The sequence below is a fragment of the Callorhinus ursinus genome, unplaced genomic scaffold, assembly GCF_003265705.2.
Source record: "Callorhinus ursinus isolate GAN/ISIS: 27379988/994484 unplaced genomic scaffold, GSC_fseal_2.0 scaffold5, whole genome shotgun sequence".
In the NCBI taxonomy this organism is placed as follows: Eukaryota; Metazoa; Chordata; class Mammalia; order Carnivora; family Otariidae; genus Callorhinus; species Callorhinus ursinus.
In genome coordinates this window covers 74,554,046-74,581,634 of record NW_027397067.1, presented here as the reverse complement: position 1 = coordinate 74,581,634, position 27,589 = coordinate 74,554,046, and the positions used below count along the sequence as shown (strand labels likewise).

Here is a 27,589-nt window from a genome sequence, read left to right as displayed (position 1 = left end):
CCTGCTCCAGGCATCCCATCTCCTACTCCAGGTGTTTCTGGGTCATCTCACCGCTGGCTCCCGATCTGCCCCTGCACCTCCTACATCTGAGTCACCTGTCCCCTCTGCCGACAGATCTGCCAGACAGTCTCCCAGCTGATCTCATTCTCTGTGGTCATTTTGTTCTGGCCAGGAATTCAGATTAAGAAACTACCCACCTGTGTGCTGTTGTCCCTGCCAGGGCAGGGCATGGAGCCCTGCCCTTCCCCCCAGTGCAGGGTGGTGCGGCTGCTGGCTTGTGTGCCACACCCCTCCCCACAGGGTGGGCTCCTCACTGGCAGACCCCGAGAGTGTGCTGTTGTCCCTGCCAGGGCAGGGCATGGAGCCTGCAGGGCACACCAGAGAGAGGCTCAGTGAGCGCCACTGGGGAGGAATTGCATTATCATTCAGGCTCCGATCTTGGCCATGACCTTGAGTAAGTTGCTTACCCTCTTCAAACCTCTACATACTCATCCACAGAATGATACACATAATAGCTGAGGTCACATCACTGTGAAGATTAGCAGAGCTTTTGAGAACAAAGGGCTTAGTTTGGGAAAGCACCAGCCAGCCCTTTAAAGTGGTATCTGCCCCAATCCCTACTACTAGTTTCACTTTACTATATTTGTTTTTAAAGTGATTTCATGTTGGTTTTTACCCACTTGTTTTTCAGTATGACCTTGCAAAGTAGTTGAAGCAGGAACGGTGTCTGTTTTAGCAAGGTGCAAACTAAGATTCAGAGGAAGACCGTCCGCAGACACACAGCCTGGCTTGAGCAGCCTCTCCTGGTCGGCACAGCCAGCTGCTGGGCACCCTGTTTTGGGATAGGACATGACCACAGGCCTCTGAGAAAAGATGCCTGTATATTAAAGGGCAGCACTATTATTCAGCGGGCCCCAGCATTCACAATGATCCAGATGATCACTTCTCCAGTGGAGGAAGGAGAGGCTAGGATTTCTAAGCAATCTGGCAGCACTCCTCTGGAAGTGATGTGGGATTTTGCGTCTAGTCCTCTGCTCCCCTCCCTAAAGAACCAAAATCAGAGAACAGAATCTCTGAGGAGATTTATCATGTTCTAGTGCATGATGGCCTGCCAATGGGGATGTTTTAGTAGGGGTGAAGAAGGAATGATTTATGGGCTCCCATCTCCTGTGCCGCAGATAGAGTTGGTGGAAATGTTTCTTGCTTCCGAGTCTCTCGGTTTAAGCCCAGCAGTTGGCTGCTGATGGCCTGGGCCGGTACCTCATGGCTGCTGGTTATATGGATAGAAATGAGGGGGCGAACGGCTGGGGGAGGAAGGGAGGGAAGCAGGTGGGGTCTCGGGAGATGCAGGATGGCAAGGTGTGGGAAGGCAGCCATGGTGTGGCATTCCAGAAGTTTTCGGGGTGTGTGTTTAAAAGCAAAAGGCAGGGGCACCTGGGTGGCTCAGTCGGTTAAGCATTTGCCTTCGGCTCAGGTCACGATCTCAGGGTCCTGGGGTCAGGCTCCCTGCTCAGTGGGGAGTCTGCTTCTCCCTCTCCTCCCTGCTTGTGCTCTCTCTTGCTATTTCTCTCTCTCTCAAATAAATAAATAAATAAATAAATAAAATAAAAAAGCAAAAGGCAAGGAGAGTCTCAGTAGATCATTAGGCTGCCCCCTGGGATGAGCAGATAATAGAGTGGGATAATTACGTTTTCTGTGCATTTAGCACCCCAGCGCTGTGTTAGGAGCCAAGACACCTAGGGCCTGGAAGGTGCGTGACACCTGGGGAACGGTTCTAGCTTATGAAATCCCATAGTCGCCAGCGTGCCAGTCAGGGTTGGGAATCCAGTGCAAAGGACTGAAGATAAGCACAGGAAGCCATGGGCAGCCGAAGGTAAGGTGGCTAACTCGGCTCGGCGTGCGCAAGGGAGTAGGTGAAAGAAAACATCTTGGGCGTGCGACACGTGAACGAATTGTTTTGTTCATTCTCTCATTCAGGAAATAGGAACCGACTTTCTCCCACGTGGCCCGTGGTGTGTTGGGTGGTGGTGGCAGAGTGTTTGTGTGGGACAGGCACGCTCGTGCTCCTGTGGGGTTATCAGGCTAGTGACACATGCTCTCTAGGCGTGCAAGGAATTCTGGGTAGTGACAGTGTCTGGCCTCGTCTGGGTGGTCAGCAAAGATGTCCCTGGGAAGGGCCATTATTACGAAATCTAACGGGTAAGTAGGCAATGCCCAGGGAAAGGGGATGGTGTGAGCTGGGGTTGGGAGGGAGGAAGGTCTGGGTTACAGTTTACAAAGGTCCCTCTGGGGGCTGCTACGAGCAGGGGTTGGCCTCAGGGGAGGTGGCAGGGGCAGGTCAGAGGCCGGGGCCGTGAGCGCCCCGTCTTCATTCTTCTTTCAAATATCAGGGGCTGAAAAGAAAGTTTCATTCCGGGAGCTTGTCTTTTCTGTGGCACTGAGCCCTGACTGCTCTGCCGCAGGCCACATTGTGTGTCTTCTGTGGAAACATCCCAACATCCCATCCCCTCAGCAAACTCCAAATAGAATCTATTTATTGTCAACACCAGGCGCCTTTAGACAAATCTTCGGTTGGTCTGTAACTAAATCCTGTTGACTTTGCATCTAAAATAGCTCTTGAATCTTCCATCTCTCCTCCACCCCACGGCCGACCTGCCTTAGTCCTGGCCCTCCACATCTCACAGAATCACCAACTCGGGGCTGATCTTTCTAAGTTGCAAGTTTATTGTGTTTTATCACCATTGCTGTGTGTGTAACGATTACTTGGTGATTGTATCAGTGAGCTTTCTCTGCGTAACAAACAGCTCCAAGCCTTCATGCCTAAAACAAGAAACATTTGTTATTTCTCCTGATTCTGTGCATTGACTAGACATTTCTTGTGTCTGGGCAGTGTGGCTGGGACTTGGTGGTGTGGTCTTTGCACCAGGGGACCAGCTCAGCTGGGGTAATGTGGCTGCAGAATGATTCCTAGCAGCGAGAAAGGGGGATATTTGGGACATAAGCACTGTTGAAGCTTTTATTTCTGTCTTTTATTATTGACTCACTGGCCAAAGCAAGTTACATGGCCAAGTTCAGATTCAGAGGGTGGAGAAGTGGACCTCAATTCATGTGGGGACGGGGATCAAAGACACACTGCTAAGGAGGATGTGTACAAGGTGGCCCGAGCAAATGGGGTCCGTTACTCTACACATCTGTCCCAGGGGCTAAGATGAGGACTGTGGAACCGGACAGAATGGGGGCGTCCCGCTGGGGGCTGTTCTGTACCACTTAACTGCCTTTGTCATCCTGGTCAGGGTTGTTCACAGGAGCTCTCCAAGCCCCAGCTGCCCATCTATAAAATGGGATAGTCATTGAGACCACCTCAGGGATTTCATGAGAAAACGTGTGGTCTGTACATCTCTCAGTGCTTGGGACACAGTAAGAGCTCAACCAGGCTGCAACCGCTCTGGAAAACAGTATGGAGGTTCCTCAAACAGTTGAAAATAGAGCTACCATACGATCCAGCAATTGCACTCCTGGGTATTTACCCCAAAGATACAAATGTAGGGATCCGAAGGGGTACGTGCACCCCAATGTTTATAGCAGCAATGTCCACAATAGCCAAACTGTGGAAAGAGCCAAGATGTCCATCGACAGATGAATGGATAAAGAAAAGGTGGTATATATATATACACAATGGAATATTATGCAGCCATCAAAAGGAATGAGATCTTGCCATTTGCAACGACATGGATGGGACTGGAGGGTGTTATGATGAGTGAAATACATCAATCAGAGAAAGACATGTATCATATGACCTCACTGATATGAGGAATTCTTAATCTCAGGAAACAAACTGAGGGTTGCTGGAGTGGTGGGGGGTGGGAGGGATGGGGTGGCTGGGTGATAGACATTGGGGAGGGTATGTGCTATGATGAGCGCTGTGAATTGTGCAAGACTGTTGAATCACAGACCTGTACCTCTGAAACAAATAATGCAATATATGTTAAGAAAAAAAAAAGAAGAAGAAGATAGCAGGAGGGGAAGAATGAAGGGGAGTAAGTCGGAGGGGGAGACGAACCATGAGAGACAATGGACTCTGAAAAACAAACTGAGGGTTCTAGAGGGGAGGGGGGATAGGTTAACCTGGTGATGGGTATTAGAGAGGGCACGTTCTGCGTGGAGCACTGGGTGTTATGCACAAACAATGAATCATGGAACACTACATCAAAAACTAATGATGTAATGTATGGTGATTAACATAACAATAAAAATTAAAAAAAACTACTAAAAAAAAAAGAGCTCAACCAGGGGTCTCTGTTCTTACTCTCAGGTGGGGCCTTCCGAAGCCTGGTGGTGCATCCCAATCCTGATCTCACACGTTCACTATTGTTCACTACTTACATTTTTCCCTACCCTCTACCCCAGAGACACTTCCCCCCAATTTTTTTCTTTTTGTCACACAGCATTTCACTCGAGTGAGGAGCAACTAAAAACCCACCTGTTCCTCTCACACTGAATTGGTCATTTCTCCCTTAGTTCTCCCAAATATCACTCACATCCTCGTATCACGTTGCCCTGAGTTATTTGTTTATATGTCTGTTTTCTCCACCAGGCTGAGCTTCTTGAGGGTATGAACTATGGTCTCCCCGCCTTTCTGTCTCTGGTACTTGGCTGCGTGCATGGAACAGGATAGGCGTCTATTTAAAAAAAAACACTTGATGTATAAATCATTGGGTGACTTGGTGGAGTGACGGGCGAATGCCTTTGAATTGTCTTGAGTCATCCTCAAAAGACAGTGGATGAACGAAAGGTCACAACTGACTTGAACTTTTCTCCTCTTCCCTTCCAGCTGGGGACCATTTTCAGAATCAAACTTTCTGACCTGGAAATGCCAATAGAAGTAATAATCATCGCCAGGAGCTGTGGTGAGCAAACACTTTGAGCTTTGTGGCCAGGACAGTTTCCTCTGTGGACCTGAGATGGACAGTCCCCCAGCCTCCTGAGGTAAATGACTGCCCTCTCCCCCAGCACGAGTGAGAGGTGTTGTCTTTTCTGGTTTCTTCCATACATTAACTTGAGTAGCGGGGGAGAGATGTTCCCCTATGTCTTGGTCTCTTTGTAATTTGGCCTGCTCTCCCAGGGATATGCCATTAAGAGGGAACACTTTCTACCTCAGGGAAAAATGCACGGTCATTAGAATATCAAGCAACCTGATTTTCTTAAAAGGAAAGCCTTCTGTGTTCTCATTAAACAAGTAGGTAGAAACTGAATTAGGAACAGCCTCATATGACCAGTGCCGGCCATCCCAAAGACAGTCTGGAATGACACTGTCCTGGAATGAGTGTTAGCAATCAACTCTGACCCACAGGGCAAAACTGGCCCAGTCATATTTTATAGATCATTTCTGTTGGTACCCAGCCACATTCCTTCCTTCAGATATGTGTCACAGCACAACAGCGGTGGTGACGGGCTGTGTGGCCGGAAAGCCACAAATATTTACAGTCTGGTCCTTCATGGAGAGAGTGTGCCAGCCCCTGGTCTAGAGCGAAGCTGCCCACATGTAGCCACCCCATGTGTGGCTATTTAAATTTTAATTCGTTGAAATTAATCACAATTAAAAATTCAACCCTCAGTCATGCTCACCACATTTCAAGTGCTCAATAGCCGTATGTGACTCATGGCTACCATTTTGGACAGCACATTGAGCAAGTTTCCATCAGTGAGGAAGGCTGGCTTGGGGAAATCTGTGGTCACCCTGGAACGCCTCTCTTCACTCTGAGTGTCTAACTCAGCTTGGATATAGTTGCCACCATCGTGGAAGAAGGAAGGTTGGTCCATGTATGTGTGTGTGTGGCTGTTCTGTATGATTATTGGTGAGGACATCTATCTATTTATCTACTTACCTATCCATAAAAATGGAATTACTTCTAAAATTTCTTTGGACAGCCAAACTATGGCCGCTGTATATGAGTCCATGTAAAAACTAAGCCACTTGGACCTTGAGGTATATCAGTTTTATATATGCAAATAAGTTGATACAAATATGAGTTTTTCCATGGTCGTGGGAAGATCAGATACAGTATAGGGCTTCCTGTAAAGGGAACGAAGCAATGGCCATAGTGTTCCCCGTGGGCTCAAGATGGGGCGAGAGAGATAAGAAACAGGGAGAGGAAGAAAGTAAGCTAAAGATATGGTGTTCGTGAGTCTTGGAGGAATGAGGAATGATGGAGACAAAAGATAACTATGCGTTTACTTTCAAAGAATGTGTTAAACAGAGTAATAATGATTGGGACCTTATCCCATCTCAGAATCGGGCTGAGCACAACCATTCCTATATAGCAGACCCATGGGGAGAAGCTTGGACTTGGCAATAGTCCCATCATCTTGGATGGGTCGGGACTGGGGGTATGGGAGCTCCAGTGGCGCAGTCGGTTAGCGCGCGGTACTTATACAGGACTGGGGGTATAATAAGAGGTTCTACTTGTTGAATAAGGCAGTGCGCAGTGCAGAATAAGAGGGCCAGTCACTTAGCTGCATAGCATTTATGGATGGGTCCCAAGACGGAACAGAGAAGAAACTCCAGGTGACCAGGAGGCCTATAGGCAAAGGCCCCACGTTGTGTCTTTAGGAGCTGGGCTTTCTCCACTGTGGGTTGCCCAAGAACTAGCAAGAACAAAGCAGAGATTCAGACGATGGAAAAGGATTGAATTGATATGTATCTGTACATCTAGATCTGAAACGGGCCCTGCCTCTCTTCTCTTGGTTGGTTTTTAAGCTCTTCAACATTGCTGGTGAGTGCTGGAAACACTTGAAACAGGTGTTTCCATAGTGGACCTTCAAACAATGGAGCTTAATGCAGATATGAAGTAATTAGAAGTAACAATAAGAAAAGATATTGATTTTTAGTATATAGTATTGAGCACATCAGGGACAACAGTGGTGGTGATGAGGGTGATTTTAATAGCGATGATATCGTCCATCCATTTCAAGCTCCTTATGTGCCACATGCACAATTCTGGTAATAATAATTGTTATTATAATAGCTTCAAATTATTGTGCTAAGCACTATACTCACTTTTTCTCAATACATGAACCCAGAGTATGCTTTTCGATTACATTTTTTTTTTCAATTGCTCGATTTTGATATAATTGCAAATTTAGAGGTAAGTTGCAAGAAGAGCCAAAAAATTCCTGGATACCCTATACTCAGATTCCTTAAGTGTTGACATTTTACTCTATATCCATTCTATCCTTTCCTCTCTCTTTTTTTCCTGAAATCCGAAGATTCCTTTTTTTTTTTATTAAGTAATATAGCCAATCAGAATTATGGGCTTTTCAGAGATAAAGGTGAATTTCTTTTTTTTTTTTAAATTTTATTATGTTAGTCACCATACAATACATCATTAGTTTTTGATGTAGTGTTCCACGATCCATTGTTTTCGTATAACACCCAGTGCTCCAGGCAGTACGTGCCCTCCTTAATACCCATCACCGGGCTAACCCATCCCCCCACCCCCCTCCCCTCTAGAACCCTCAGTTTGTTTCTCAGAGTCCATATCTCTCGTGGTTCCTCTCTCCCTCCGATTCCCCCCCTTCATTTTTCCCTTCCTTCTCCTAATGTCCTCCCTGCTGTTCCTTATGTTCCACAAATAAGTGAAACCATATGATCATTGACTTTCTCTGCTTGACTTATTTCACTTAGCATCATCTCCTCCAGTCCCATCCATGTGGATGTAAAAGTTGGGTATTCATCCTTTCTGATGGCTGAGTAATATTCCATTGTATATATGGGCCACATCTTCTTTATCCATTCGTCTGTTGAAGGGCATCTCGGCTCTTCCCACAGTTTGGCTATTGCAGACATTGCTGCTATGAACATTGGGGTGCATATGGCCCTTCTTTTCACTACATCTGTGTCTTTGGGGTAAATACCCAGGAGTGCAATTGCTGGGTCATACGGTAGCTCTATTTTTAACTTTTTGAGGCACCTCCACACTGTTTTCCAAAGTGGCTGTACCAACTTGCATTCCCACCAACAGTGTAAGAGGGTTCCCCTTTCTCCACAACCTCTCCAACATTTGTTGTTTCTTGCCCTGTCCATTTTTACCATTCTGACTGGTGTAAGGTGGTATCTCAATGTGGTTTTGATTTGAATTTCCCTGATGGCTAATGACGATGAACATTTTTTCGTGTGTCTGTTAGCCATTTGTATGTCTTCTTCAGAGAAGTGTCTTTTCATGTCTTCTGCCCACTTTTTGACTTGATTATTTGTCTTTTGGGTGTTGAGTTTGAGAAGTTCTTTATAGATTTGGATACCAGCCCTTTATCTGTAGTGTCATTTGCAAATCTCTTCTCCCATTCTGTGGGTTGCCTCTTTGTTTTGTTGACTGTTTCCTTTGCTGTGCAGAAGCTTTTTATCTTGATGAAGTCCCAAAAGTTCATTTTTGCTTTTGTTTCACTAGCTTTTGGAGATGTATCTTGAAAGAAGTTGCTATGGGCGATGTCAAAAAGGTTACTGCCTATGTTCTCCTCTAGGATTTTGATGGATTCCTGTCTCACATTTAGGTCTTTCATCCACTTTGAGTTTGTCTTTGTGTATGGTGTAAGAGAATGGTCGGGTTTCATTCTTCTGCACGTGGCTGTCCAATTTTCCCAGCACCCTTTATTGAAGAGACTGTCTTTTTTCCATTGCATGTGTTTTCCTGCTTTGTCAAAGATTATTTGACCATAGAGTTGAGGGTCCATATCTGGGTTCTCTATTCTGTTCCATTGGTCTATATGTCTGTTTTTGTGCCAGTACCATGCTGTCTTGGTGATTCTTATAACGACAATAGAACTGAGTCAGAAACTTAGCATTGGTTTGCTACTGTTACCTGATCCTCAGACCTTATTCTGATTTCACAAAGGGCCCCCAGTGAAATCCTTCCCAGCAAAAGAAAATCCATTTGGCACATGGCCTTGTTGAAAAACTTCCTTAGTCTTGTATTTTGTGACATTCATGTTTTTGACATGTTTAAGCCAATTACTTTTCAGAGCAACTTTCAGTTGGTGTTTGTCTGATGCTCCCTCATGATTAGATTTAGATTTCATGCTTTTGCTGGGCATCCTGCAGAATTCATGTGGTGTCTTTTTGGTGCCTCATATTTGGAAGGCCAGTGTTGGTCTGTCCCATTACTGTGATGTTGGCTTTATCACTTGGTTAATGATGGAAGTGGCCATTTGTCAAGGGGCCCCGGCTCCTTTCAGTGGAGAATGGTATCTAGAAATACCTTTTGGTCATGAGGTATGTCCATTGCTACTGAGATACATTGCTCCTAGGCCCTCTGAGTAGACAGAGCTGGGGAGTAGGGAGTGTGGGTTTGTGTGCACGTGTGTGAGTATACACTCATGCATATACACACACATATACACACCTCCGTATTTATAGACATGTGTATACATATCCACATATACATGCATACCCATCATATATATGTGTGAATATACATATATAGGCACATCATCTAGATCATTTCTAAATCAACCTATATATATATTAAAACCACTATGAGTGCACACTGGTGATGCTAGCCACATTCTTGAAATTCACGTCTGTCTTAATGATGCTGACCCAGTCCCACTGCCAATACCCCAGACCGCCGCATTTATTAAACCATGGGTCAGGCCGTGTTCCAGATCCTTCCCTTACTGTTACTGCTCATAACAACCCAGCGGCCCGAGTACAGATGAGGAAATAGGACTCCGAAAAGATAATTAGCTTCTGCAAAGTTGTACAACTAGCAGATGTGGCAAGCGTACAGTGAGTGCCTGTTCACCTGTCAGCATTGGATCCAATGGCCTGTGGAGACACCGCTACCCCAGAAGAAAACCCGAGCGAAAGGTGAGGGAAGTGTTTGTCCCCATGGACCCACGGCCACTGTGGCTCCTAGCGGCAGGAAGGCGATGGCATGTTGGTGGATGCCCACGTCCTTCACTCCTGGCATGTGTTTGTGGCCTGCCTCTCTGATGGAGTCACAAAGCCCATCACACAGGGTGTGCAGAGACGCATGGCTGCAGGAAGGTGCAACCGTGGGCCACTGCGTGTGCGCGTGACCGTTGTCCTGGGGGGAGGGGCGGTGCCTGGCCCTTGCCCTGTGCTTGCAAAGCCCTCGGTCAGGTTGAGGGTGTGAATGCAGAAGTAGTCCTCTCTGGGGAGAGGGCATTTCCTCTCTTGCCGTGGGGTATTCCCAGCTGAGCCTCTGCAGCCCAGAGGCCTTAACTGAGAACACATTTGTATCCCTGGCTCCCAGCAGAGCATTTGTAGGAGGCGAACTTGATAAATGCTAGTTCCGTTCGTGCATCAACAACTATTTCTGAGGTCTTTTTCTGTGCCAGGCACTGTCCTGGGCAGCTAGAGACCCAGGGAGCTCACGTACTGGCTGGGGGCAGGGAAGGGGAAGAGATGGACAATAAACGGGAATGGAAATATACAGCGGCAGGGTGGGGTGGGGTGGAGAGTGCCAGGCGGGGACTGGGTGAGGTGGGGTGGGGTGGGGGGCACAATGTGGCATGCTGGTCCAGGAGGGGCACTCGGAGGAGCTGTGGCTGGAATCCAGTCACACTGCTCAGAGGAGGGAGCACAACAGTGAAGACGAGGAGCCTGGGCTGCTGATCAGAGGATGGACGGGGGACTCATTACCCTCCCTGAGGGACTGTGGCCTTTGCCCTGGAAAGCCAGACCTGCCTGCTCCCATGCATCTTTTCAGGCCTCGGGAGTCAACACACAAGAGTGGGCACTCTTCCTCAGATCTCAAACTGTTATCAGCTGCCCAGAGGCGAACTGGAGGCCAAGGCCCTCTGAGTAGATAAGAGGCTGTCTTGGCAGTCATAGATATGGAAACGGGCAGCAGTGGGATGCGGGTGAAATTTCTGTTGCTGATCACTTTAAAGGAAAGAGCAACAGTTGTGGGCACAGGGGCCGTTGCCCTGGAAGAGAGGAGACCTGGGGGCCAGCTTCGAGGAGCTGAGGGCTGGCAGGTGCAAAAGGGTGAGCTTGTCCAAGGTGGTTTTAAGGAGGGAATTCACAGGGAGTGAGTGGAATTAGCAGAGAGGTTCCAGTTCAGGCCGTGGTGTTCCTTCCTTCCTTCTCATCCAGTCGTTCATTCGCTCAGGCAGCAGATACTCCTGGGTGTCCGGCACTGTGCCAAGGACCGGGGATGAAACAGTGAGACAAGAGCTCCATCCTCGAGACAGTAGTGATTCAGTGGGAGAAACAGATGAATTAACAGATCAGCAGGAGGCACAGATGCAGTTCTGAGTTTGCGGAGACCTGAAGCTAATACAATTTGGGAGTCCTCTTTAAGAAATAATGATACAAGTTAGGGATTTAAAATGAAAGACAAGCCCTAGGGGCACCTGGGTGCCTCCTTTTGTTAAGCATCTGCCTTCGGCTCAGGTCTTGATCTCAGGGTCCTGGGATTGAGCCCTGTATGGGGTTCCCTGCTCTGGGGGGAGCCTGCTTCTCCCTCTCCCTCTGCCTGCCATTCCCCCGCTTGTGCGAGCTCTCTCTCTCTCTGTCAAATAAATAAATAAAACCTTAAAAAATAAAAAAGAAACACAAGCCCTAGTTAAGTGGGGTGCAGCCAGGGGCTGGAGCTTAAGCTTCCCTGGTGCGGGCCGGGCCTCCTGCTGGATGGGGGAAAATGTTTTCTCTCCGGGGGTACCTGAAGCCGCAGGGGTGACTGGGCATGAGGGGTTCTTTGCAGCAGGAGCCTGAGGATGGAGACTTGGCAGGAATGCTGGTAATGGGGATTCTGGGGGGGGGGGGGTCTTACCTTCCAGGTCCTCCAAGCCCTTGTTCTCGGACTAACTAATGAGAGCTAAAGACTTTTGTTCTTCTGAGTGCTGCTGGGACTTTCAAAGGCACTTCCCTGGCCATTCTACAAGGGGTCTATCTTACGATGCCACTTCTGGGACTGCGTTCTGAGCAATCACCTGAACCTTGGGAGTAGAGGTGCTGGCAGAGCATCTGCCAACACTTGCAAAGGTCTGCCTGTGGGTCACGTGCTCTTCTAAGAGCCCCAAGCATCGACACATTTAACTCCCCCCCAGCCACCTGGGAGCTTCTGTCATTCGCCTTGTTTCACCAGTGATGGAGGCACAGAGTGGTTACGTAACTCAGCCACAGACACAAGCTGTCAGTAAGTGGAGGAGGTGGGCTCTCCCGCTGCGTCATGTGCCTCTGGAGCCCAGGCCCCTTGCTGTACCACCTGTCCAGGATCCTTTCCGCCTGACTCTTTTAGAGCAGTGCGCTGGAGACAGTGCAAGGGGCCAAGGTTAGAAGGGCCAAAGGACATGCACAGAACGGGATAACGTGTGAGGGACCTGCATGCCACAGGGCTTGCTAGCAGATGCGGAGGGGGACACACAGAAAACCAGAGTAAATGGTAACTGTGTGTTCACAGGGCTGGAAGCCCCGCTCGGCCCTCCTCCCTTCCCGGACAGTCCCCCAGGCTCATCTGTCCACACATCATTCGCAGGCGGTTTCTGAGAGCCTGACACAGGAGAATCAATGCTGAGGAATGGAGACCTGGTTTCTGCTCTCATGCCACTAACAGCACGGGCTTCTGCCTGCTCGCTCTGCTTGCACTTTCTCCCACCCTGTGGCAGGGCCGTATCTTCCGGCAGCAGCTCTCTTTGGTCCCTCACTGGTCCCAGTGCCCTCGGAGCCCATGCCTCCCTGCACCTGTCGCCTCGTTTGAAGAACGGAGCCGGGGACCCACAGACCCCCCCCCCCCCGGTCTTCAGAGCACACGCTCTTCACCATGGTCGCAAGAGGCTTTGCAGGCATATGTTGCATCATTAGCATCTGCTAGAAAGGTCAGGCACCCTGCCTGAGACCGTAGTTGACAATGGTGCATGCCCTCCCTGGGGGCTCAAAGATCCAACCCTGGTTGACAACCGGGCTGGAAGTGGGAAAGCAACAAGCCTCAGCACAAGCTCACGCTGACTCCACTCACCAGCTGCGGCTCCCTAAGCTGATGAGCCTGGCTCCCCTGGGAAGATGGGGCCAGTCCCACCCACCAGGGGAGAGGGATCCCACAGGGATTTGTGAGCTTTGAGGGTTCACCAGAATAGGTCTTGGCGTGAGGAGGGCCTGGAGGCTTCTCCATCTGCATCTCTCCAGCTCTGCCACCCGGATTCCCAGCTGTAAGGGAGACAGCCCCCCACCTGCGAGGGCCTGTCAGGGTGAAACGCTGCACACAAAGCCGGGCCCGGTGCCTGGCCCATAGTCAATGTGACACGTCACCCGTGTTGTTATTCCTAGCTAAGCCACACTGGCGGGCCATGGATGAGCTGTCACACAGCTCCGCTTCCCCCTCAGCTCGGGGCAGGTGTCTGGCTGCAACCGAGACATTTCTTCCATGGCAGGACGAACGTTCCAGAATAACCATTTCTTCCATGGCAGGACGAACGTTCTGGAATAACCACTGCGGCCAAGACTGGAGGCCTTGATGACATGCATGGGGGGCCACCAGACCACCAGAAGCATGGAAATTTCCTTTGTGCTTCTGGAAGCCAAACCCATAGATTGAGTCAACCTCAAATGACTACTCTTTATTCCAGTCATGCCTGGATGATAAGCATTTGGACATTTACTAATAACCTTTGTTCCCCAAGGGCATCCAGTCATGTCCTCCCTCTTTTCAGTGTCCATGTCACTCCTGGCTCCGGGACAGAGTCCAGATTCCACAGCAGGAGGGACAAAGCTCACCGTGACCTGGGCCCCACCCAGGACCCCGGCCTTATCACCGTGCTCCTGCAAACCACGGAGAAGTTTTTAGAGTAGTATGGAGAGTGCAGACTGTTAAGACAGAATGCCTGAGTTGAGATCCCAGTTCTATGGCCTACTGTACCGTGTTGGGCAAGCCACTGCACCTGCCTTGATCTGTGTTTTCTCATGGGCAAAACAGACCCAAGAGATGAAAATAGTGCCATCCTCATAGGGGTGTTGTGAGGATCAAATGTGTTGACATATGTAAAGATGCTTAGGACCCTTCTAGACACACAGCAGTCCTGACTTCCAGTGCTGTGTTTCAAGTACTGTTCTGGGTCGGGCTAAGCTCTCAGACTGCTGGAGGCACTCCCCTGGGGGGCGCTCTCCTGGGATCTGCTCCTTGTGGTGAGCCCCTGTGGTCATTGGGACATTGCCCCAGATCCGTGCCAGTGAGGGGACTGGGGTCCTGCCTTTACTGGGGTTGAGGGGTGGGGTGCCAGGTTTTTGCAGGCTTAGTCTTTTTTGGTGAATTGAAAACATAAAAGCAGGAATGAGGGCGTGGGAAGGGAAAAGTGGGGTCACTTCAAGCTGCCACCTTGGGCTTTCTAAAAGGGGAACTCCGTGGGTGGGGAGATGTGCTGTTGCTCTCGTTGTGACGCTGGTGTTGCGTGTCTTGGAGATGGATGTCTTTATTTTTATTTATTTATTTATTTTTAATTTAAATTTTACTTAGTTAACAGACAGGGCAATATTGGTTTCTGGAGTCGAATTCAGTGATTCGTCCCTTACCTACAACAGCCGGTGCTCATCACAACACGTGCCCTCCTTAATGCCCATACCCCACCTAGTCAGAGAGAGAGGGATGTCTTCAAAGTGAATGTTTTGGCAGTCAAAATGTCAGGCACTTACTAACATCACAATCGAAAAAGCTAACTGTCAGGCGCTTGAACTATGGTACTTAGTATAGATGTGGCTTTGGCTGTGACTACGGATGTACCTATATAGATCTAGATATGTTCTCTGTTTATCATAAATAGCACTCATTCTAAATGAAGTAATTTTCACGTCCCCAGGATTTGGAATGTGTGGCTTGCATGTGCTCATCCCTCCACCTGAACACCCTCCTCTTTGTACCTTCCTGTTGAAATCATCCCTCTTCAAGACTCAAGTGTCACCTCTTCTGGGAACCCATTCCCCCCAGCTTGTCCCCCAGCCTCCCCCTGGCTCCCCCAGAGCACCCCCGTGTGTGACTTGACCATACTGCCCATCATGCGGTGCCCATGTGTGTTTTCTCTGTTAGATTGGCAGCTCCTTGGGGAGCAGGAGTGGGATTCGCTCTTCAAGCGGACTCACTGAAAACCCACCTGTGCCAGGTCCAGCTCTGCATCCGCAGAGCCAAGAATGGATATATGAAGGCAGGCACAATTGACTGCCTGTCTTGGCCACACAGAACCAGCCCCAGCTGCTGGGTTGATAAACATGATGTCCAGCTAGCTGACCGCTCAGCTGGGCTAGATGCAGGCTTGGGCCCTCTGGGGGATTATTTCTCTCTTCTTCAGTTCTCTGGGGTATCCATCAGCCTTCCACACTTCTTGTGACTTCTGCCTCCAGCTTCTGAAGAACTGGAAATGGGGGGGATCCCATGTCTGGGAGCTCACGGTCCTTTCACTTTGGGAGTAGCCACTGTTCCTGAACTGCTCTCAGCTCCGCCTGTATGCTCGCTGGAAGAGCTGTTTATGATGGGCATGCCTCAGGTTAAGTTAAGCAACCGCACCTGGCAAAATAGCCAACCACCCTTTCTGATCTGGGTAATGGGGAGAAGGAAGAAGAGTGTGGACGAGAACCAAAGCCAGCCTGTCTGAAATACATTTGGTAAGCACTGTCTTGCATGGGACATCCCAGGGCCATGCCTCCATGTTGCTCAATGGCCTTCATGTGAACACTTCCTCCCAGGTGCTAAAAATATCCTCTGTGTTGGGGGATTGGCCAGCAGAAAATGAGAAGGAAGGGAAGGCTTTGGGGCAGGAGCCATGGATTTGTTTTCTGTTGGTTGAATAGAATGGAATTGACTCTCTGCCCTTCAGAGACATGCAGATGGGACAGTTACCTGGAACCTCCTTGAGGGCAGGGGCTGTGTCCTTCCCCATTTGCAGCCCCAGTACCCGGATGGAGTTGGGGTCTATCAGGGAGTGCTTCTGGAGGTGACGTGAAGGGTTGTCACATTATGTGGCTGCGTGATGTTTCATCAGGTGGTGGTCCCGAAGGACTTAACCATTTCTCTTACTGCGTATTTCTCTATGATGGGAGGAGGATGGTGCTCTCGGCTGAGTGCAGGTGGGACTGGAGCTGGAGGCGCCCCTCATGTTCCTCTATAAAGCTGGGATATTGGTAATTCACAGGGAAAAATATATTCCTGCAGCACGAACGGGGATGCTGACGTTCTGGGTGTCGGTAACATCTGCAAATCCTTTGGTCTGGTTCCTGGACCCTATAGGCTTCAGGAATTTTGCAGAACTCCAGGGTTGGAAAGTTCCATGGGTCTCCTTGGAACTCAGAGTGCCATTGGACTGGGAAGGGCACAGTATGCCCACATTCCGTGGAACCTTGGGGGCTCCCAGCATTCCAGCATCCAGTGGGAAGCCACAGAGCTGTGGCCCAGAAATCAAACTCCGCAATAAAAAGAGTCAAGAACGGCAAACTAATGGACAGCGGCTGCACCAGCTTCTGCCCAGCTCCTAATTAGCTCCTCGGTGGTTTGAATGAATAGATACAAGAATGAGTGAGGAGGGAAGGGAAGATCCTTTCAAATCTGTGCGCGCGCGCACACACACACACACACACACACACACACACACACACAGTGGGGAGAGGCATATTGACTGTCGCAGCACTGGGGTTATCTTCGGGCATTTTGCAGGTAGGGGCTTGGGAGGCTCTACCTCCTGTAGCAGGCAGAATGAGTCCTGTCCAAACCGCCGAGGGTGCCCTCCCCAGGACCCTGTGGGATGGGACGTGGAGCCGCATCGCCTGGGCTATCCTGCAGTGGTTCTCAAGCTGCTTGTGTTCCCGCCTCCTTTCTAGTCTTAAACATTACCGATGGCCCCAAACAGCTTTTCTTGACGTGGCTTCTCTCTCGTAACATGTCTCATGTTAGTTATGAACATAGAGGAGTGCTTTTCAGATGTATGCCTTCCTTGAAAAATAACAATAATGAATGAATCACGCGGTAAGATACGGATGATGAAAAACATGCCAAAACAGAACATTAGTGAGAAGACTGGTGTTTTACAGTTCTCTCCAGTGTCTGGCTTAAATGAGAACAGCTGGGTCCTCCTGTCTGCTTCTGCCTTCTATCTGTGCTGAAATCCCTTGTCCCTTGCCTCTGGGAGACTCCCCTGTGCATTTGCAAGACACGGAAAAGGAGATAATGTCTTAGTAGTAGTATGAAAATGGTTTGCATCATGAACTCCCTGGAAGGGACATGGTGACCTCCAGGGGTCCCGGGAACATAATTTCAGAAGTGTAGGTGTGGTGGTTGAGAAAGGGCTTTTTACGCAGCTTAGGCAGCCTGGGGGAGAAGGGAGCTCATATCCTGGGGTCCACCTGCCACCAGCTTAGTGGCCTTAGACGAGATTACTTACCTTTTCTGTACCTCACTTCCAACCTCCATAAAATAGGATAACAGGGCCCACCGCATAGGATTACTATGGGCATTAAATGAGTGGATATGTATAGCTCTTAGAATAGTGCCAGGCACATATTAAATGCTATGTGCGCTGTCTACACACACATGCGGATGCATATGCTAATATACGTGTGTATGTGTATACACACACATACTCATATGCATGTTTGTGTGTGTATGTACTATATATAGCATATGTATACATATACTAATGCCAATAAAATATTTTTTAAAGTTACTACAGCAAAAGTCACCCATTTCACATCATTTCTAAGAAACCGAATTTTTAACACAGCTATTTCTTAAGGCAGCATTTCTGACCCCTCGCCAGCCAAGGCTATGTGCAGGGAGTGCCTCATGGAGCAGAACCGTAAGTGCCGGACCCAGATGAGAGATCAGCTGTGCAGGCCCCAGGGCGGCCGGCAGACTGTTCCCCTCCTCTTAACTTCCCTGGAAACCAGATCAAGGGCTTGGTGACAACTTTTGACGACGTTCCTCATTTTCTCTTCCTCTGTTTGCTGGTGACTACCATCTTCATTTAGCCACCCGATTGAGAACATCTGGCCACTGGGCAGGGCCAAAATCAAAGAAGGAGCCCACAGCGCCTGGGCCCAGGGATTTCCTGAAACCCCAGCTGCACCTCACGGGCAGCGCTGTGCTCGGTCAGGGGCGCAACTCATGCTGGGAGCCTTGTCCTGAAATGCTTTTGTCTGGAAGCTCGCAGCATGAGCTTTACAAAGGCACATGCATCCTCTTAGCCTTTGAAAATACACAGAAGTTCAAAAAATAAAAAAGATAAAAGGTTGGCTTGGATTATGTCGCCGTAGCATGGGACCCGCTTGAAGGAATCTGGGAGATCTCACGCTAAATGCCGGCTCTTCTTCCATCTGCTCCGGTGTGGACTGTGGCTCCCCACTCTGGCAAATTCCTTAATTCAATTAGCAAGTGTCGACTGAATGCCTCTTCATGCCAGGCGGGCTTCGGAGAGCTGGGAAGAAGGCCTCAGTAACTCACAAGCAATCCCTTGTGAAATGTACATTCGGGTGGGGGAACTTCTGGTAAACTCCGAAGTTAGCAAGTGGAGTCTAGAATTTGTAGGAGGGTGAGAAGTGCTGAGGGAGAGAGCTGCCAGTGGAGGGTGGCAGGGGCTGGCCACTCTCAGGAGGCTTGGAGGAGGTGATAGCCTTGTCCACGTGGCACCTGGGGGACAGCCATCGCCAAACCCTAAGCGGGCAGGAGCATCCCTGGGCCATCTGAGCAGCAGACACCAGGGCTGCCGAGCAAGTGAGGGGCTAGCGGATGGTCAGGGAGGAAGGGGGAAGGCCCGTCGTGGTGGCCTCATTGGGCTTTAGGTGACTGACATCTCCCAAGTGTGACACTGTGCCTCTCAATGGTCGGCAGTGACATCCTACGGCTAATACCCTAAGCTCCTCAAACCACAGCGTCGCCTCCTCTGGAAAACCATGCCTGCACCCATCACTGGGCCTGGACCCCTCCTCTGGGTGCCCATGCCATCCCGCATAGACAGGTTAATCTGCCTGCCCGTCTGTCTTCCCATTAGCTGGGTCTTTCAGTTTTCTACCTGCCAAGTGGGACAGCCCGCCGGTCCTGAGATTCATGACCTCTTACCTTTGTTCGGGAGAACCACCCCCAACATCTGAGCTCCTAGGGCCCTCCTCAAATGCTGGCTCTCCCCTGGGACCCTTTTTATCATGGTCCCAAATGGACCCATCTCCTCCTTCCTCAGAACCCTGCTCACATTCTCTCTGTGCCCTTCCCAGGCACTCAGCTCATCCTGCCTGGAATTTGCCTGTCAGATTCCCCTGCTAGATGCTAAATTCTGCGGGGCAAAGACTAGGTACACCTCGGAAACCGTGGCCTGAACTCCGTGTATGTCACCTGCACTAGACTAGAGAGCTAGGAAGCCCTTCGCTGGCTGCTCTGTTCTGTCCGGATAGGGACTGGCGGCTCCAGGTTTGCCCCAGAGGCCTTGGTGCCTGGTTCTTGAGCATCAGCTGTCCTGCACCGTAGGTACAACCAGCTCAGCGTTGGCACGGTCCCTGTGTCCTCAGGTGAGCTGTCCCTCTGCCGAGGGTGCCAGACCCCTATTTCTTCGCCCAACAAGTGTGTCTGCCCAGCCCTTACCTCCTCAACAGGAGGGCCATCTCCTTGGGCGACTGTCACGGATGCCCCATCTGCTTCCATGTAGGGCCCTGCCCCTGTCCCTGTCCTGGTGGAGTGTTCTCGTCTAACCACAGTGGAGTGTGCCAGAGGGATTCAGGTGGCCCCACGCTTGCAGGGGCGGCCAACTTGGTCTCTAAAGGGCCAGACTGTAAATATTCTCAGCATTGCGGGCTTGATGGTCTCCAGTTTGACTGTTTGGTTCTGCCACTGTAGAGCAAAAGAAGCTGCGGGCAGTGCTTAAGTGAGTGGGTGTACGTAAGATGGCATTTACCGAGACAGGAGGCGGGTCAGGTTTGACCGTGGGCTGTAGTTTACTGACCCTTGGTCTCGACTCCTTCTAGGCTGTAGAGGGAAAGAGTTGGATTAGCCCGTGTATGCACTGTCTGCTAATTCCTGTGGCCTCTCGCGGGACAGGGGGCTCTTGGGGAGCCTACGTTGTGCTGCACTCAGCTTTGCGTCCTCGGGTACTAGCCCGGTGCCTGGCACAGTGAGCCCGGGGATGGGTCAGCGAGTGCGGGAATGACCTTTCCACAGCTACTGAGCCTAGTCTTCTAGGCTAGACCTGCCCCTTCCCTCTAGGCACCTAAGCTGCCCCCCCACCCCTGCACTAGACCCAATCCCCCCCTCCAACTGCACCATTTCTGGAATGAGTTTAATGAGCCCTGGGTGGGGATGGGCGCAGTCCCCTCGAGGTTCCCCTGGGAGGATTCGGCTCAGCCCTCTAGACTCTAACATCCTGGGAATGCCGCCCTTCTGGAAGCCCAGTGGACAAACCCACAGATTTCTAAGCACCCAGCCTTGACCAGCGCCCACCTGGATTGACCTGTCCACGGAGCTGGGGTGGGGGTCGGGGCAGATGGAGCTTCCTGCCTGCTGTTAGTCCCCCAGAAAGGAGGCACTGAGGTGTGAGACCCCCAGCAGGCAAGCCGTTTCCCTCCTGCATCGAGATTGTCCTGGGCTCTGCGTGGCCCTGGCTTGAGACCTGACATACACTGAGGCAGGCTATGGAAAACCCCACGTGCTCCACATATATTATCTCACGTAACTGTCATAACAGCCTAGGCCCCGGATATCATTATCCTCATCTTATACACGGCAGACTGAGTCACAGAAAAGTGACTTGCTTGAGCTCACGTAATGCAGGGGCAGAGTCGGGACTTGAACCTAGCGACCGGACGCTGGGGCCTTTGCTCATAACCCTCAATGCCAAGCTGACACGCAGTAGATAGGATCCAGAGCTGGAGGGGGGAACCATGTGGATCGAACAAGCTACCACTCCAACCCCCTCTCTCTGGCTGAGGACACCTTTGCACAGAGAACTGAAGTCATCTGCCCAAGGTCACCCAACATTCGTAGTAGAGGCAAGATTTCTTTTTAAGGATTTTGTTTATTTATTTGAGAGGGAGAGAGAGCATGAGCAGGGGTGGGAGGGAGAAGCAGACTCCCCGCTGAGCAGGGAGCCCGACGTGGGACCCTGAGATCATGACCTGAGCCGAAGGTAGACGCTTAACCGACTGAGCCACCCAGGTGTCCCTCATCGTAGAGGAGAGATTTAAAGCTGCCTGATTCGATTCCTAATCCAGTGCTTTATCCACACACTCGAACCCCTTCTTTGACTTTTGACCTATAAATAAACAGAGCCAAGGTCCCTCCTTCCACCTAGAGTAAAACAACCTCTCACCTCATCCTTTGCTAAAAAAGCAGCCCCTTCTCCTGGGGGTGACAGTGCAGATATGCACCTTAGTTGCCGTGGTTGGGTGTCCTGGGATCTGGTTCCCAAATCTGGGTTCAAAAATCAGGACTCGGGTGGGCTCGGGCAGGTCCGCTTGCCTCTCTGACCCTCTCTTTTCTCTTCTGGCTCCTGGGACTGCCAGGCCCACCTTGCCAGAGGTGTCCTGAGAATTAAGTGCCCCGATGTACCTGAGTGTCCAGCCATCCCGACGCCCTGGGTTTTCAGCAAATGTGGCCTCTTTTCCCCACTTCCTGACTCCCTCCCAAAACTCCCCCCGCCCACTGTGCCCCGAGGAACGGCAGCACATCCCATTCACTGCACTCAGCTGCAGAACTTCATGCGGAGACTCCTTGAGAGCGACCACTCTGACCTCATCCGGGGCAGTGTTGCAAGTCCAGGAAACCAGGTCGGGCTCTCTCCACCCCGGAGGCCATGGCAGCTCCGTGTTTTTGCTCAGCCTGTATGTAATTGGCAGGGTTTTACGGTGGTTTCTCTGTTGCCCGAAAGTCCCAGTCTGCTCTCATTTCTCTCTGACATATAATCGTATTGCAGGAACCCAAGCAGTGAGGCTCCTGGCCCCTCAGTGGAGGCCTTTTTCTCTGGAGGCAGATGTCTGGGTCAAAAAGAAGACATTAGCTGGTTGAAGCCAAAGCTATGATTAGCCAGACCCTTTAATGAGAACGCCACATGGATCGGCTGGCTCTGGATGTGAGGAGCCTTAAAGTTCTTCATCGGCTCTGTCTTCTTCTTCCTGATCTAGAACAATCTGTGGGAGCCCAGACCCTGGGGGCCGGCTGGGGAGTGGATGATGGGAGAGGGAACAGCAGGGGTGTGGGTTTCCGGTGTCCAGGAGCCTCCAGGGCTGGGGTGAGTTGTCATGTGTGAGGCCAGGAAGGGACCCTCAGCTCAGGAGCTCGCCCAGCTGCAGGCCGCCCGAAGCCCAGGCCGGCCTCCCCACTCAGCGCTGCCTTTGGGAGAAGTGGCAGGATCCACTCGCCTGCAGAACGGTGCTGTCTGCTGGAGGTGGTCTTGTTGCCTGGTGGTTAAGAGCTCTGTCCTGGGGGGACTGCCCGAGTCTGTGTCCTGGCTGGGCCGAGTACGGGCCGGGTGACCTTGGCGTTCTTCACTTCTTTGTGTTTCTGATTTTCCTCTGAAAAATTGGAATGATTACAACTTGTTCAAGCCTCATTAAAGACAGATTTTTTTGAGCGGTCCACAGTCCATTACGTGGGGAGAGTGCCGAACCCGCTGCCGGCCTTAGGGAGGCCCTGGGAGTCCCAGGAGAGCGGACTGAGCATCTGACACAGAGCAGGAGGGGTGACTGCCCTGCCGATCTGCCCCCTCCCATCCCCCAGCCCCCATGGCACGCCTCTTCTGAGTCTTGGCATAAACTCTCTGGCTCGCTGAAAGGCGGCTTCGTTTCAGCAGGGCCACGCCGGCTTTACAGAGAACAAGGACAGAGATGGGAAGACACTTGCCCAGCAAAATCTGTCCCAGCAAAGACTTGGCAGAGCCAGAATCAGACTCAGGCAGCTTGGCCCTCATCCACGTGCTTAACCATGAGGCTGCCCTGCCTCTGGGCGCGTGGGGAGAAACAGGCTTGCACCTGTACGGTGGTTGTCACCTGACTCGTGCTGGGACAGAGGCATGCCTGGGGGATGGGGTCTGTTCATCCTTCAGCTAATGCAGGTCTAGATCCCCTGTCTCTGCCTCTGTGGTGTTAGGAGGAGCCAGCAAGCCCTCAGCAAGGGCTGTCCCTCCCCCGACCCTGCGCAGCACCCGCCCCCCGCCCCAGTCTGGTCAGTGGCAGGAGGCCCCCGGAGCGAGGGGGGGAGGGATGGGTGGGAGGCCATGGCGGAGGAGTGGGGGGCAGGGCACAGACCCATCTGTTTGGAATTAGGCATTGAACACAGTTGGCCAGCAACTGGCTCTCGTAGGCCAGAAAGCAGTGTGGAAACAGCCTGCCAAATGTCTAAGCGGAGCCAACTCCCCTCCTGAGATTCCATCCCGGTCTCTTTGCTCTAACGCCCGTTTGCCCGACACCTTGTCTGCGCCGGATGGGGGACCTCCAGTTCGCAGATGAAACCCGGTCTGGGCTAACGGGCAAGGCCCACAGCCGCCGAGTGACCGTCTGGTGCAGATTTGAACCCAGGCTTTTGGATGCCAGTGCGTGGTTTCTGGGCCAGCTGTGCTGTGGGTTAGAGTACCTCCGGGTCAGATCAGGAGGCCTGAGTCCCATGTCCTGCTCCGTCCCTGACCAGCTATGTGGCCTCGGGCAAGGGGGATGACCTCTCTGAGCTGGACCTTCAGCTCTGACGTATAACATGTGACATTGTGTTACGTCCCCACCAGGAGGGCATGAGGAGGTGCAACTACAGTGAGCCTGGGCCACAGCGTTCAAAGTCCGGGAAGGACCTGTCTACATTCCCGAAGGACAGCGCCACCATCCCACAGACTTTCCAGCTGGGGAGTGTGGGGCTGGGCCCTTGGGAGCATAGGGGTCCCAGACAATCTTTCCAAGCCCTCATTCCTGGGAGCCATTTGTATTTTTTTTTTTTTTTAATTTAGAAAATCTTGCTGGGTCTGTGCGGTCACATGTCCCTTACCTTCTGGCCCTGTTGGTCTTCTTTACTGCTCCCTACTTTCCCTTCTTTGCCTTGGGCCTAAGTCTCTGGAAATGAAATCCCAAATCCTGGGAGGCTTTCTCCTTAAATACAGCCCTTGGGAGCTTGCTAGGTCAAGGTTCTGGGGAGATGCCAGCCCAGCATTGGGCTGCGAGAGAAGATTTTAAAGGTGCCATTATTTGTTGAGGGTCTGTTTTGTTTTTGGTCGCCTTATTTTACAACCATGAAAGCAGCCATGACCACTGAAGAAAATCCTGAAAATAGAGAAAAGTATAATGGCCCGGAGGAAAACAAAGCAAAACAAAGCAAAACAAAACCGTCCCAGAAAGTACTGATTTTAGCATTTTAGAGTATTTCTTTTCTCTCCATTTTTGGTTCCTTTCTTGTTAAGACTATAATTCTGATTCTGGTATTGTTTCTTTTGGTTGTTTTTTTTTCCAATTTAACAGTACGGCAGATGTTTCCCCGTGTTATTTTAAACTCTTGATGAGCATTATTAATGATGGAGACTTTAGCGTCAGAGGACAGATCCTTGAACATGCCACGCTGCTCTTCATGATGTCCTTCAGGTGGGGCACGCTGGAGCCCTCTGGCATTTCGCTATTAAAAAATAACATGGTGATAAACCTCTTTGGGCAGAAAACCACACGTCAGCCCATTTCCTGGAGCAGAGATTCCTGGAGGAAATTACAGAGTGGAAGCCAGAACTGTTTGAGGCCTTCGATGCCCCACATGAATGTCCTTTTGTTCTGGACAGAAGGCTGTGGTCTTGCACAGCAGACAAGAGCAAGGCCTCCTCTGCGGGGGAGGGGGGGCTCTCGTGATGCCCCTGAAGTGAGGTCAGAATCCAAGGGAAGGCTCGGGAAGGCTCCAGGTGGGGCCAGGCTCAAGCTCTTTTTCTCGAAGCAGCTCTGGGAGTCATGGTGGTCTAGGTTAAGTTCCGCCCGAAGCTGGGACGACTGGTAGTGGTTGGAAGGCAGAAGCATCAGGACACGGAAGGTTCTGTGATGCTGGCATAGGCTTGCTGTAGGAGCTCCCCGTAGACTATGCACGAAAAGGCATGCACCCCCAAGCCGCGGGCTCCTTCTGGGCCCTACTCTTCACTCTTTGTCACTGGTCTCTGCACCTCTGACCGATCACACATTTGCTTCTTTGTTGAGTCTCTGGAACACCTCGGATCTAAGCTGCTTCATCCATTTGGCTCCCTGCTGCCCTCCTACCACCCGGTGCGTTACCTGGTGCATAGCATGTGTGCAGTCTGTATGTATGGAATGAATGAATGGTGAGTGGGAGCGAATGTAAAGACCGTCTGGCAGGTCCCAAAGCATAAGTGTTGGAAGTAACAATCCTTGCCTGCATTCCTTTCTCGAGTTCTTCGTCTGGGCCTGGCATCCAGTCCCGGACACCTCCTGGGCCATCCTACAAGGGATGCCGGATGTTATCAGCCTGTTTCCTGACTCCTGCCGCCTTAACATTATAACAGAAACATTTTCCTCATTTAAAAAAAAAAAATTCTATGAACCACGATTTTTCTTCCTCTCACACATAGAAGAACATTCTAGAATGCACTTCACACTCTCCTTCATACTTTGGAAGGCTCTGGTGTTCACCTTAGAGTAGGATTGCTGGGGCATAGAACCTACCTATATGTCACTTGCCCCAATACCGCCGGTGGTTCCTTGTACGGTTGACAAGTCTACCTTCCCATTAGCACGGCAAGAGGTTCTGTGTCTACACGTACCCCGGACACTTGGCATCACAGCGCCTGCTAATTTGTGCCAGGCTCATCGGTGTCAAGTGGTGCCTCCTCCTGTCTGCATGTGCGTTTCTTGGATTGTTAAGGAGGCCCCGGAGTTCTGTGCCTGCCCTGCTCTCAGCCCGGCCGCGCCTCCATCCCAAGCTCACTCGCTCTTCTGTTTGTCCTTCAAGGGAAGTGTAGACATTCGCCCCTTCAGCAGGCTCTGGTCCCAGACCTCTCCTTTCTGCTCCCCACACTGCCCTTCCAGAAGAGCAGGATAAAGTCATGTGTACAAATCCAGTTGTGGAATCTCACATCACTGGGATCAAAGTCTGCTCCAGCACCCTACGGGCTCTGCAACCTCCACCAAGGGCCTTAACCTCTCTGAGCCTTAGAGTCCTCCCTTGCAAACCAAGTATGAAAAATAGCACCTCCTGGGAGAGTTTTCTTGAGAATTAGGGGAGATTATTTATGGGCAGTGTTTGGCCTCTCATATGGCTGAGTGCCTGGTAGCTGTGGGGTCCCGGAGCCCTTGTAATCCTGCATTGTCATTACCTGTTTACTTTCCTGGCCTCTGCAGCTTGGGAGGATTTCGGGGCGGGGGCGGGGGGGGGGTGCTCCTTTTGCCGCATCTTAAATTTTTCAGCTGCCAGCGTGCTGGTCCAACAGCAAGACAGTAATGATGGGTTGGTCTAGATGCCATTTTAAAGTCCCTTCCAACCCTGAAATTCTATGATCAGGAAATGGAAAAAGCCCTCCTTCCTAAGGTCTCTCAATGGGGCTTGATTACACGCTGCAGGTCATTATAGAGGCCGCAGCGGCAGCCAGAGCTCTGCGTGGCCCGATGGCTGCTTGGTACGCTCAGGGCCTATCCTCTTTCTGCTGACCAGGGGATGGGAATCCTGGCAGAGGCAGGGCCTCAGCCTTCAGACCCACAAGAGACAGCCCTCCGCCCCCTACCCCAAGGGAAGGCAGGGCGGCCTCTGGTGGCGTGTGAATGTCAGGAACGTCATGGAAAGCGAGAGCAGAGGGGGCCTTTAGAATATCCAGCCCGGGGTCACAGTCCCCTGGGTCCGCAGGGGCCATGTGGAGAGTACAGACAGGTAAAAAGGCCTGGGTCAGCAGTAGGGAGTAGTGGGGTCTGTGACAGACCGGCAGACCCACCAAAGGAGATGGCTGTTGCTTAGCCCCGGGGGAATGTGAGCACCGGGCTCCTGCATCTTCTCTTCCTTTAGCAAAGAAAGCCAGAGGTCCAGATTTTTATGTGAAGTTTTCTGATTTTTAAAAGTGTTAGCAGGATGCCTGAGTGGCTCAGTGGGTTAAGCGTCTGCCTTCGGCTCAGGTCATGATCCCAGGGTCTGGGGATCAAGTCCCGCATCGGGCTCCCTGCTCAGTGGGGAGCCTGCTTCTCCCTCTGCCTGCCACTCCCCCTGCTTGTACTCTCTCTCTCTGACAAATAAATAAGTAAAATCTTAAAAAAAAAATAAGTGTTTGCTAATTCAGAGTTTTGTCAGTTGCTGTATGGCCCAGACAAAACAGGCCCATGAGACAGCAGTTTCAACACCCTCTGATTTAACATCAGATTTGACAGAGTGGGAAACCGAGGCTCAGAATTTGGGAACTTGCCAAAGTCCCCCAGGGGGTGGTGACCCAAGGGATATAAAACACAGTCCTTTGTGGCTTAGTGTAGGCGCATTTTCCACCACCCTGAGGGGCCCCTCGGTGCTACCTGTCTCTGAGGCAGGAACTGAAGCCCAGAGAGGGATAGGGCCTTTCTCTAAGTCACACAGCTTTGCAATGGCAGAGTCCGGAGGAGGGCTGGGGCTTCTGAGCCCTCCTGCATGGGACTATCCAGCCACCGTGCTGCCAGAAACAACCCTGGAATGGT

General features: G+C 51.0%; 1 protein-coding gene across 9 annotated transcripts in view; it reads left to right on the top strand.

The window, feature by feature from the left end:
- The window catches only part of ST3GAL1 (ST3 beta-galactoside alpha-2,3-sialyltransferase 1), a 94,519-nt gene that overhangs the window by 13,702 nt on the left and 53,228 nt on the right, over window positions 1–27,589 (top strand). For 7 of the 9 annotated variants that reach the window (XR_003208050.2, XR_003208049.2, XM_073893231.1 and 4 more), the window contains exon 2: window positions 4,832–4,986. The gene's annotated coding sequence lies outside the window, so the exon portion shown is untranslated. Of the gene's footprint in view, window positions 1–4,594; window positions 4,717–4,831; window positions 4,987–27,589 lie in introns of all 9 variants that reach the window. The other 2 variants (XM_025871166.2, XM_025871165.2) reach the window with 1 other exon arrangement.